Source organism: Scyliorhinus canicula, chromosome 5 (assembly GCF_902713615.1).
Source record: "Scyliorhinus canicula chromosome 5, sScyCan1.1, whole genome shotgun sequence".
Classification (NCBI taxonomy): Eukaryota; Metazoa; Chordata; class Chondrichthyes; order Carcharhiniformes; family Scyliorhinidae; genus Scyliorhinus; species Scyliorhinus canicula.
Window position 1 is genome coordinate 105921883 of NC_052150.1, and position 12436 is coordinate 105934318.

The window sequence follows — 12436 nt, forward strand, 5'->3', positions numbered from 1 at the left end:
GCACGTGTGTGACATAAATATTATTTACAAATTATTAGCCCAAGCTTCAGTGTTGTCCAGGTCTGGCTGCATGTTCTCATAGACTGCCTCCATATCTGAAGAGTTGTAAATGGTGCTGAACATTGTGCAATCATTGGCAAACAGCCCCGGGCTGGATTCTCCGCTGGCGGGATTCTCCATTTTGCCGGCGCCCGGGGGTTTCCCGATGGCATGGGGCTGCCCCACAATGGGAAATCCCATTGACCGGCTGGCATAACGAAGAATCCCGCCGGCGGGTCGGGGAAGAAAAGTGGAGTGGCGGGGCAGAGAATCCATCCCCATTTCTGACTTTATGATGGAGAGAAGGTCATTGTTGAAACAGCTGAAGATGATTAGGTCTGGAACATTACCCTGACGTGCACCTGCACCAATGTTCTGGGACAAGGATGATTGATCATCAAACAGAACTATTTTCCTTTTTGCAAGGTATACCTCAAACCAGTGGAGAGGTTTGTCCCCAAACCAAAGAACAAAGTACAAAGAAAAGTACAGCACAGGAACAGGCCCTTTGGCCCACCAAGCCTGCGCCGACCATGCTGCCCGTCTAAACTAAAATCTTCTACACTTCTTGGGTCCGTATCCCTCTATTTCCATCCTATTCATGTATTTGTCAAGATGCCCCTTAAATGTCACTATCGTCCCTGCTTCCACAACCTCCTCCGGCAGCGAGTTCCAGGCACCCACCACCCTCTGTGTAAAAAACTTGCCTCGTACATCTCCTCTAAACCTTGCCCCTCGTACCTTAAACCTATGCCCCCTAGTCATTGACCCCTCTACCCTGGAAAAAAGCCTCTGACTATCCACACTGTCTATGCCCCTCATAATTTTGTCGACCTCTATCAGGTCACCCCTCAACCTCCGTCGTTCCAGTGAGAACAAACCGAGTTTATTCAACCGCTCCTCATAGCTAATGCCCTCCATACCAGGCAACATCCTGGTAAATCTCTTCTGTACCCTCTCAAAAACCTCCACAGCCTTCTGGTAGTGTGGCAACCAGAATTGAACATCATACTCCAAGTGTGGCCTAACTGAGGTTCTATACAGCTGCAACATGACTTGCCAATTCTTATACTCAATGCCCCGGCCAATGAAGGCAAGCATGCCGTATGCCTTCTTGACTACCTTCTCCACCTGTGTTGTACCTTTCAGTGACCTGTGGACCTGTACACCTAGATCTCGATGACTTTCAATACTCTTGAGGGTTCTACCATTCACTGTATATTCCCTACCTGCATTGGACCTTCCAAAATGCATTACCTCAAATTTGTCTGGATTAAATTCCATCTGCCATCTCTCCGCCCAAGTCTCCAAACGATCTAAACCCTATTTACTTCAGTTTTGCTTGGGTTCTTTGAAGTCGCACTCGTTGAAATGCTCCCTTGACGTGAAGGACTGTCCCTCTCACTGAACCTCTGGAATTCAGCAATTTTGGTCAAGTTTCGAGAAATGCTGTATGATATCTGGAACTGAGCGGCCCTGGCTGAACCCAAACTGTGCAGCAGTGAACAGGTTTAACTGCCTTAGTGCCACTTGATAGCAATGTTGGTGACATCTACCATCACTTTGCTAATTGGGTCACTGCCAAAATCTACTCCCAAGATTGTTGTACTTTTGAGATCATGTTACAAGTTGGAGGACAAATATGAGTTTAAAATTAGGGAATGGGTTGATATTAGGACTTGATTGTCCTCAAGGAGAAAGAGGAGAGATGGAGAAGAGACAGGTCAAATTGGGGCAGGTCAAATTGGGATGTTTATTTTAATATATAATTATTTTCAAAGTATTGAGAATTGGCTTTCATTAATTAATTGTGAAACCCATATCTCAAAGGCATATTGAAAATGCTACGCATCAAAAGGAATCAATTGAGCAAACCCTAACTACCAGGTGTACTATGAGGTACAACAAAACATAATCACCAGAACGTTTTACTTCATTCATTTAATAATTTATTTGCATTGTGTTCAGTCAGGCAAGAGATTCTTTCTTCACCTGTGTAAAATGAATGACGAGCTTGAATACATTTGGTAGAATAGCCTGATGTTTACTGTACTGGCCCAGCAACCCAGCAATCATGACTATGGGAAGTTGTGAAATTGCAATTTTTTTTGTGACAGCAAGAAAGAAATGATTGAACACTCTCAGATTGTTGTAAAATTACAAATGGTTTGCTGTTGTTTAATAGTGAACTTATTGCCATGTTCTGTAGACTGGCCAAAGTGAATGATAAACTACAGAAAACGATAGTTTAAAATAATTTATTTTAGAACAAATTGTGTGGTAGGATAACTAGGATAAATAAACTAACGAACAACTTTCACTAAATAACTCTTGAGGAACTACTGTATATACATCTATTGCCTGGCACGATCAATTCTGAGATCACATGGTGACGTGATGGTATTACAATGCCACCTAGTGGTCGGAGGTCTTACAAACTTACATTATGCAGATCATCACATCCCCTTTCCTTTGTAAAAGAAAATAATTTATAAGCATTAAATTACTTTTTACATTTCAACATGATCTGAATAACTATGTACACGTGACACTGTACACAGTTCATGACACATTCAGTCTTTCAGGATTATGCCACTTTCTTGTTGCTCTCCTGAGCATTGACCGAATACGTTATCTTGTTTCTTTTTTCGAAAGACCGGTTTTCGTTCCGGTCTTTGAGTCACTAACTCTCTCAGCCCTTTGCAACTTTTGTAATGATGCTTTTTCCTTCTCATTTTCTTCTTGGCTTTAGTGCCATCATCCGTGAAATTGGTACGGTCCACATTCACATCTGCCTGTCCACCCAGAGCATCATTCTTGCTCCTGGTCTCGGCCAAGGGATTAGCTGTTTCTGGAACCCATCCTGTAACAGCTGCTTCTGGATCTTTCGCTGGATTCAGGAGTTTTGGTCGATCCATCGTGCTTGCACTCGAAAGCTGTATCGTGTGCCCATCAACTGGTGAGGGAGGTATCTAGTGGTGGCATACATTTGGAATTTCTCATAGTTGCAGGCAAGTTTGCGTCTTCCGGAATGATGTGCAAACCCTCGCATTCCAGTATCGTAGCTTGATCAATGCCCTCAACATTAGGTATTGCTTCTTCAGTTTGTGTTTTAGTCTCAATTAGTGGCTCATCCTTATCTGATATAACGATACATGCTTCGTCTGTTTTTGGAGAACCGCATGAAGATGTATCCATCTGTTCTTGCTGCAAGGTTTTTTGATGGACTGGGCTCGACTTGGGAATCCACTGCAGAAACAATGCGTGGAAATACGATAAGTCATCGTACTTCTCTGGAGCCAATTTGTCCAAAATGGGGACATTAAAAAATGTTTCTACCTCCTTCACTTTGAATTTTGGGAGGGCCTGTATAAGGTTGAACATATTCGACCGGATTTTCCGGCAGGATTCATGGACTTCTATGACAGCAAAACTGGCGCTGCACCTGGACCGATTCAGCAACCGTCGAGGGGCTAGCACCGGCACCACGTGGAATACAATCGATTCCAACGAGAAATGGTGCGGGATTCACTGGTTTTGCGATTGACACTCAGGAGGCTGACAAGCTGCAGCCGCACATATACACTGCACTCCCCACACACACCACCCCAGCCAACAAGATGGCAATACGACACCCGGCCCCGAAGTTCATCGACGCGGAACTGGAGACCCTGCCAGACGCCGTGGAGGAGAGGTGGGCAAGCCTGTACCCCAGGGTGGGAAGGAGGGTGCAAGCCGCTGCTGTTCGCCATGCCTGGACAAAGGTGACAGAGGTGCTCAGAGCCATGGGCAACACAATCCAGACCAGCCTTCATTGCAGGAAAAAACTACACAACCTCCTCAGGGTGGCCAGGGTGAATAGGCAACACTGTGCCCCTGGCACCAACCCCCATCCCACGCACCCATTACCCTACCTTCAACACCATCCCCAACCCAGAGGGTGTGTGAATCCCTACCCAGCACCACATGCTGGCACTGATACCGGCCGCCATGGCCGGGTGCCCTGTCCACTGAAGTCAGCAGCTGCCCACCCCCTGGGCTGTATGCATTGGACTGTCTAACACTGTGCATTTTCTGTTGCCCCCCACACCCAGCGCAAAGCTGCTCAGAACTGTTGGGAGTGGGAGAAGACTGGAGGGGGACTGCCGGAGCTGCGGCCCCTCACTGCAGCAGAGCAGAGGGCCCTGGACATGGTTGGCAGGCCCAAGAAAGGGCAGTCGCCGGGCGGTGGTCAGCATTGGGTGAGGAAGTGAGACCCCGCTGAGTTGCGGTTCCCCATGGTACTGTGTCACCACACCCCCCACCACAAACCCTCCAGCACCACCCCCATACCCACAAACTCCCACACCACCTTCACATCCAAACCACCCTCACACCCCGCTCCAATGCTACCACCACCCCTACACTCCCCTCCTCAACACCCTCCCCCCTTCCCAACACACCCACACCACCCCCACTACCCCCTGACACACAGTGCAATCATGCATCCTGTCTTGCGTCTTGCAGGAGCTGCTGGTGATGGGGCTGGCACTTCTGTGCCCCCCGCCCCTGATCCCAGCCACAGCCACAGCCAAAACCTCAGATGTCAATGAGTGAGGAAGACGACACTGACACAGATGGGAACCATCGACCCGGACGCCTCAGGACACCTCAGAACGTAAGTCCTGAGATGACACAGATTTCCCGTCACAGTTGTCTCCAACCTCATGTGTCAACTAGCAACAATGGTGAGACCAACATGGACGGTTACCATTGACCTCCGCGGAGCTCAGGTCCGGGGAAGACACTGACTTCCCGTCACAGCTCCTCCACCATCCCAGAGACACTCACCTTGATTGGGCACTTTAATGAAGTGGCTCCTGGGGCACAATCTGATGGGCACCACACACACATGTTCCGGTACAGCAGGTGGAGGTAGGAACTCCCGAGGGGGCAGATAGTCGGGGGGCAGGCCAATCCCAGGGACTAGCTGTCGTCCAGATGGGTTTCGGGCTTCTGGAACGGATGGCCACATTGATTGTAGAGATTCAGTTGCAGAGCCAGGGACTAGATGAGGGTTGATCGTGAGCATCCAGCACCTGCAGGCCCAGGTGGTGGAGTCCAACCGCGTGCAGGAGCAGGAGGTGGTGCTGACCGTGTTTGCTACCCAGGCCAACACCGCACCAGTGGCGTCCACAATGGTGGCCTTGAGAACAAAGGTTTAGATCCTAGATCAGGATGTCCAAGGCCTGGGGCATTCTGTGTCAGCAGTGGCCGAGGCTGACCTATCACAGGCAGCCATGTGCCAGGGCCACCTGGACATTGCAGCGGTGTTCCTGAGCATGGCCCAGTCACAGAAGGCCATGGCTAAAAATGTCGGCAGCCTTGCCCAGGCGCTGGCTGATGTGGCGCAGACACAGGAGATAGCCCAGTCCCAGCGGGAGATGGCGCAGTCACTGCTGATGTGGTGCAGACCCAGAATATAGTGGCACACTAACAACGTGATGCGGCATAGCCCAGATGGCGATAGTCCACTCCCTGTGTTTCCATGGCCACGAGCAGGCAGATCCTGGTTGAGATGACAGCGGGCCTCCAGGTTCGACAGCACCAAGGTGGCCGGGGAGCCCCTGGGGTTATCTTCGCTCGCACCCTCATCCCATGGAATAGCCCAGGGGCCATCTGGCACACTGAGGGAAGAGGAGATAATGGGGGCCGTGCCTGTGACTCCCCCATGGGAGGTGCCAGAACACCACAGCATAGTGGACTCTCCCCATCTGTGCCTTATGCATCTGATTGGCAGAGGGCAGAACAAGGTGGCACCATGCCATCTGGGACACGCGAGTGATCTCCAGGCCCGGTCGCCCCAGATGAATCACAGCAGGCCACTTCCACTCCTGATGTACCATCTGGGGATACACCTAGGCATTGTATTAGGGACTAGAAGGCAGAAGGTTAGATGCCAGTTAAGTCGGCAGGGGTGCAGGGCACAGTTTAGCAATAGGAGTTACGGCACAAATCAGTATATATGTTTTCACATTAACCACCTGTGCCCAATGTTACAACTTGCCTCGGTGCTCTGTCAGAAGGGTGTGAGGTGTGGGTTGGCCTGGGTTGGATGCAGAATGGGCTCGGTGGGGGATGGAAATTGGTGGATATTGGGGTTGGATTTGACCCGGGAACCACAGTTCAGCCACTGCTCACCGCTCTGGTGTCCCATTCCCGTCCCCCAGGGGATTGACGGGACTGTTTGATCGAATGGCCTGCTCGCAAGCAGGGATCACCCAGGTGAACGATGAAAATGCTACCGTGGGCAGGGGTCAGACGTTGTCATAGAATGTGGAGCATCAGAGCTCTTCGCAGAGCGGGTTGTCATCATCCTTCATCCCATGGACCACACCAGCTGCTACTACCAACCCAAGGCCCACATCCTGTAGTGTGGTAGGTATGTATCGTGGTGTATTTGGGGGCACAGGAGGGGATGAATGCGGTGTCCTTGCCCCTGGCCAGTCTCCCCCCAACAACTCCAGTCGGTGAACCAGGAGGCGGTCCGAATGTCCTGTGCGTGTTGGACCTGGCGCACATGTTGTGTGGCCTCCTGTGCCCACCTTCTGCCTATTCTCTTCCTCCCCCGCCTCCTCCTCGATGGTCGAGGATTGTCATCCATCCTCCTCCTCCAGCACGTCGCCCCTCTTTGTGGAGTACGCAGTAGGCTGCTGCAGTGTGGGCGATTCATCCAGCGCTATACTGGAGGGCCCCTCCAGAGCGGTCCAGGTACTCGGACCGCATCCTCAGGATGCCGAAGCATCGCTCGATCACAGCCCTGGTCATGGCATGAGCGTCATGCACCTCAGGATAGCTATCATCAGCCATGACTGCGGTGGATAACCCCTGTCACCTCGGAGCCTCAAAGAGGCCAGGAACCATCGAATGTGGCAGGATGAAGGCGTCGTGCCCATGCCTGGGTATCAGGCGCAGGCATGCATAATGCGTTTCTAATGGTCACACACCAGGTGCACATTCATCGAGTGGAACCTCTTTCAGTTTATGAAGAGCAGCCTGTCATCTACAGGTGCTCGTAGGGTGACCTGCATCCAGTCAATCACCCCCTTAACCTGGGGCAAGTGAACGATTGTAGCAAACCCTGCTTCATAAACTGAGTACCTGAGGAAGGAGCAGTGCTCCGAAAGCTAGTGTTTGAAACAAACATGCTGGGCTTTAACCTGGTGTTGTAAGACTTCTTTCTGGAGAGAGAAGCACGTCCTTCCCCTGAGTATCCAGAATTCAAGCTGAACTCCTTGGGTCTCTAAAAATCATTCCACTCCAGTAGGACCAAATCACCACATGTTAACGGTCAGAATACAATTCATTGGCCACCTGCCAATCAATCAAACCACGTCCCATCCCATCTCTTAGGTGCCAAAAAGTCTGGTTTTGCTGTCCAAAGCTAGCAACACCATATACTATGTTGCAACTTTTTGAATTCCTGCTGCTCTCTGCTGCTTGACTTAAAGATATGTATCCATTAAACGTCCCTGGTTCAAAAATTATAATGGCAAAAAGAAAGGCGAAATAAGGAAGGCCCCTGCCACTCTGGAGGCTGCCAAAATCCAAATTGTGGCTCCAGCAGCAGCAAATCTGCTGCATAGTTGATCTGATCTTCCTGCCACAAGCCTGATAGTGAGATACCAAAACTCATTCCAATTCAGCACAGATCCAGCCTTACCAATCATTCAACCTTTTAATCCTCTCATTTTGACGTTCATATGTACAGGATACTGCAAACATTTTAATGGTTACTGCACGACGACTTAATTCGCTGTATGTGAAGTGCTGAAGTTCTATAGAAATGCAGCTCATTTCCTTTCAAATGGCATGGAGATATACTTCAGCGAAAAGCGACGATGCACTCCATGTCCGTCAGGAATTCCCGAGAAATGGAACCCGGCTGTCCAACATATTTATCCATAAAAAACTTTAAAACATTTGTGCTCACAATAAAGCACAAGTCCACTTTGTAAGATTTAAAAAAAAATAAGACTTAGGTCCTGGAAATATCTTCCTTGCAATAATTGAAAATTGCAAAAGTAGCTATTATCTGGGGGGGGGGGGGGGGGGGGGGGGGGCCAAGGGAGGCAATAGATCATTCAATGTTGTATGGATTAGTGATAAATATAGTTGTCATCCAAAAGGTGGATTTTAATTCACTCATTAATCATTTTCTACCAGCACTGGACCACCAAACAAATTCTGGCCCTCCTTTTCTTTCTTTTTTTTTGGTTCTAAGAATAAAAGAAATAGCAAATGATCATCTACAACAAGAGAGAATTCTCCCTTCGATATTCAATGGCATTACCATCACTGAATCTCCCACTATCAACATCCTGGGCCTTACCGTTGACTAGAGATTGAACTGGACCAGCCGTATATAGACTGTGGCAACAAAAGCAGCTCAGAGGCTTGGAATTCTGTAGCAAGTAGCTCACCTTCTGACTCCCCAAAGCCTGTCCAAAATCTACAAGGCACAAGTCAAGAGTGTAATGGAATACCTAGATGAGTGCATAAGACATAGGAGCAGCATTAGGCCACTCAGCCCATCGAGTCTGCTCCGCCATTCAATCATGGCTGATATGTTTCTCATGCCCATTCTCCTGCCTTTTCCCCATAACTCCTGACCCCCTTATTAATCAAGAACCTATCTATCTCTGTCTTAAAGACACTCTGTGATTTAGCCTCCACAGCCTTCTGCAGCAAAGAGTTCCACAGATTCACCACCCTCTGACTGAAGAAATTCCTCCTCATCTCAGTTTTCAAGGATCGTTCCTTTCGTCTGAGGCTGTGCCCTCGGGTTCTTGTTTTCCTCACTAGTGGAAACATCCTCCCCATGTCCACTCTATCCAGGCCTCTCAGTATCCTATAAGTTTCAATAAGATCCTCCCTCTTCCTTCTAAACTCCAACGAGTAACGACCCAGAGTCCTCAACCGCTCCTCATATGTCAAGCTCTTCATTCCAGGAATCATTCTTGTGAACCTCCTCTGGACCCTTTCCAAGGCCAGCACATCCTTGCTTAGATACGGGCCTAAAACTGCTCACAATACTCCAAATGAGGTCTCATACAGCCTCAGAAGTACATCCCTGCTCTTGTATTTTAGCCCTCTCGATATGAATGTGAACATTGCATTTGACTTCCGAACTGCTGACTGAACCTGCATGTTAAAATTCAGAGAATCATGAACTCAGACTTCCTTTGCGCTTCTGATTTCCTAAGCCTTTTCCCATTTAAAAAAATAGTCTATGCGTCCATTCTTCCTCCAAAGTGCATAACCTCACACTTTTCCAGATTGTATTCCATCTGCCACTTCTTTTCCCACTCTTCTCGTCTGTCTAAGTCCTTCTGCAACCCCCCTGCTTCCACAATACTACCAGTCCCTCTGCATATCTTTGTATCATCTGCAAACTTAGCAACAGTGCCCTCAGTTCCTTCTGCCAGATCATTAATGTATATTGCGAAAAATTGTGGTTCCAACACCAACCCCTGAGGCAAACCACAAGTCAGCGGCCGCCATCCTGAAGAAGCTCCCTTTATCCCCACTCTCTGCCTTCTGCCAGTCAGCCAGTCCTCTATCCATGCCAGGATCTTACCCTTAACATCATTGGCTCTTATCTTATTTAACAGCCTCCTGTACGGCACCTTGTCAAAGGGCTTCTGGAAACCTAAATAGATCACATCCATTGGTTCTCCTTTGTCTAAGTTCCTTGTTACCTCCTGAAAGAATTCTAACTGATTTGTCAGACGTGAACTCCCCTTGACGAAGTCAGTGCTAACTTAGTCATATTTTATTATGCACTTCCAAGTACTCCGCAATCTCATCTTTAATAATGAACTCCAAAATCTTACCAATGACTTTTAAGTTCCCCCAGAACCGTCTCCTTAGTGATGGCCACTACACTCACCTCTGCCCCCTGATGTTCTGGTATCCCACCGATGCATCAGTTCTCATGGAGCTTGGCGTCATCCAGGAAAAAGCAGCCCATTTGATTGGCATCCCTTCTATAAACATTCTCTCCCTCCACCATCGACACACAATGATAGTCATGTAGGTACCATCTGCAATGTGCACTGCAGGATCTAACCTTCCTCGAGAGCAAGAACATCCTTCCTCAAATGAGGAGACTAAAACTGTACACAATATTCCATGTGTGGCCTCACCAAGGCCCTATATAATTGCAGCAAGACATCCTTGCTCCTGCACTTGAATTCTCTCACAATGAAAGCCAACATATCATTTGCCTTCTTTACTGCCTGCTATAGCTGCATGCTTACTTTCAGTGACTGGTGTACCAGGGCACCCAGGTAATATTGCACATTATCCTCTCCTAATTTACGGCCTTTCAGATAATAATCTGCCTTCTTGTTTTTGTCACCAGCAGATAACCTCACAATTATCCAAATTATACTGCATCTTCCATTAATTTGCCCACTCACTCAACTTGTCCAAATCACACTGAAGGATCTCTGCATCCTCCTCACAGCTCAACCTCCCAACTTTTTTTTTTCTATAAATTTAGAGTACCCAATTATTTTTTCCAATTAAGGGGCAATTTAGTGTGGCCAATCCACCTAACTGCACATCTTTGGGTTGTGGGGGCGAAACTCACGCAGACACAGGGAGAATGTGCAAACTCCACATGGACAGTGACCCAGGGCCGGGATTCGAACCCGGGTCCTCAGCGCCGTAGGCAGGGCCGGCTCAAGGCACCGGCAACTCGGGCAGTCGCCCGGGGCGCCATGTGCTAGGGGGCGCCAGAGACTCGGGTCCCGCGCATGCGCAGTTGGGCCATGCCAACCAGCGCATGCGCGGTGACCGCACTCCCCAGGGCGCCCCCCCCCCTCTGTCCGCCCCCCGCTCGGTCCGCTCCCCCCCCAGCCTCGGGTCCGTTCCCCCGCCCCCCCCCTCGGGTCCGCCCCCCCCCCCCCCCCCGCTCGGTCTGCTCCCTCCCTCGGTCTGCTACCCCCTGCCCCCCCTTGGGTCCGCTCCCCCCCACCCCCCCTCAGGTCCGCCCCCCCTCGGCCCCCCCCCCCTCGCCCCCCCTCTCGGCCCTGCCCCCCCCTCTCGGCCCCGCCCCCCCCACTCTCGCCCCCCCCCCCACTCTTGCCCCCCCCCCCCCCAAGGGCGCCGAAGTTCAGCTTGCCCAGGGCGCCAGCAACCCTAGGGCCGGCGCTGGCCGTAGGCAGCAATGCTAACCATTGTACAACCTCCCAACTTTATGTCATCTGCAACTCTGGAGCTATTACATTTAGTTCCCTCATCAAAATCATGAATATATATTGTGAATAGCTGGGATCCCATCATTTCCACACCATTTCCAAGCATCACTTTAAAAGATAGTTTTTACATTTGGAATTATGGAGGAAAATGTAATTCATTTATGGAGAGAAAATATTGCCATGAATAAAAAATCCAATTTGGAATTGCAGTCCATCAAATTTCTTTGTGATTCAATCAGGGCAAAATACATGAGGAATAGGCAAACCACAAATGTTAACCTTTCATTACCTTTTCACACCCACTTTGGAAGTCTAATAAATATAATGCAAATTATTCACCATGTTTTGGAGGGCGATTGGCTGTGCTAAGATAAATTACCATTATTGCAGCAACCGTAATAGGCAACTTCCATGTTATGTTATTGTCAAAGCAGTATGTGCTTATATGGATTCATTTCCACAAATGGAATGTTAAAGATAGGGACATAGGGGATGGGATTTTCTGATCCTGAGGCTAAGTGTTGCGCCGTCGTAAACGCCGTCACGTTTCACGACGGCGTCAACAGGCCCCCAGGAGCAGCAATCCTGTGCCCTCCAGGAGGCCAGCATGGCACTGGAGTGACCCACGCCGCTCCAGCTCCCGATACCGGCGTCAAACGGGCACTGCGGGTCTGCGCATGCTCGCTGTGACCGGCGCGAATGCGCGGCAGCTCCCTTCTCTGCGCTGGCACAACGCAACATGGCGTAGGGCGACAGAGGCTGGCACGGAGCAAAAGAAGCCCCCACCAGGAGAGGCCGGCCCGCCGATCGGTAGGCCCCGATCGCGGGCCAGGCCACGGTGGAGGCCTCCCTGGGGTCAGACCCCCCCCCCACCCCCAGCCCGCCCCCCACAGGATGGATGCCGAGGTCCCACCGGGTAGGACCACATGTGAACGGTGGCGGCGGCGGTTCTCGGTTTTTTTGGGAGGCCACTCGGCCCATCTAGGGTGGAGAATCGCCGGGTTTTGGGAGGGGGGGGCGGGTGGGCTGCTCAGAGCGGTCCCGACCGATGCAGCGCTGGCACCAATTCTCCGCAACAGAAGAATTGGTGGACCGGCGTCTGGGCGTCGTCGCATAATTCGCACCTGGCTCGGCGATTCTCTGACCCGGCG

The 12436-nt window shown here is 50.1% G+C and overlaps 1 protein-coding gene across 1 annotated transcript in view; it reads left to right on the forward strand.

Moving 5' to 3' along the window:
- The window catches only part of dgkb (diacylglycerol kinase, beta), a 1237676-nt gene that overhangs the window by 44091 nt on the left and 1181149 nt on the right, over positions 1 to 12436 (forward strand).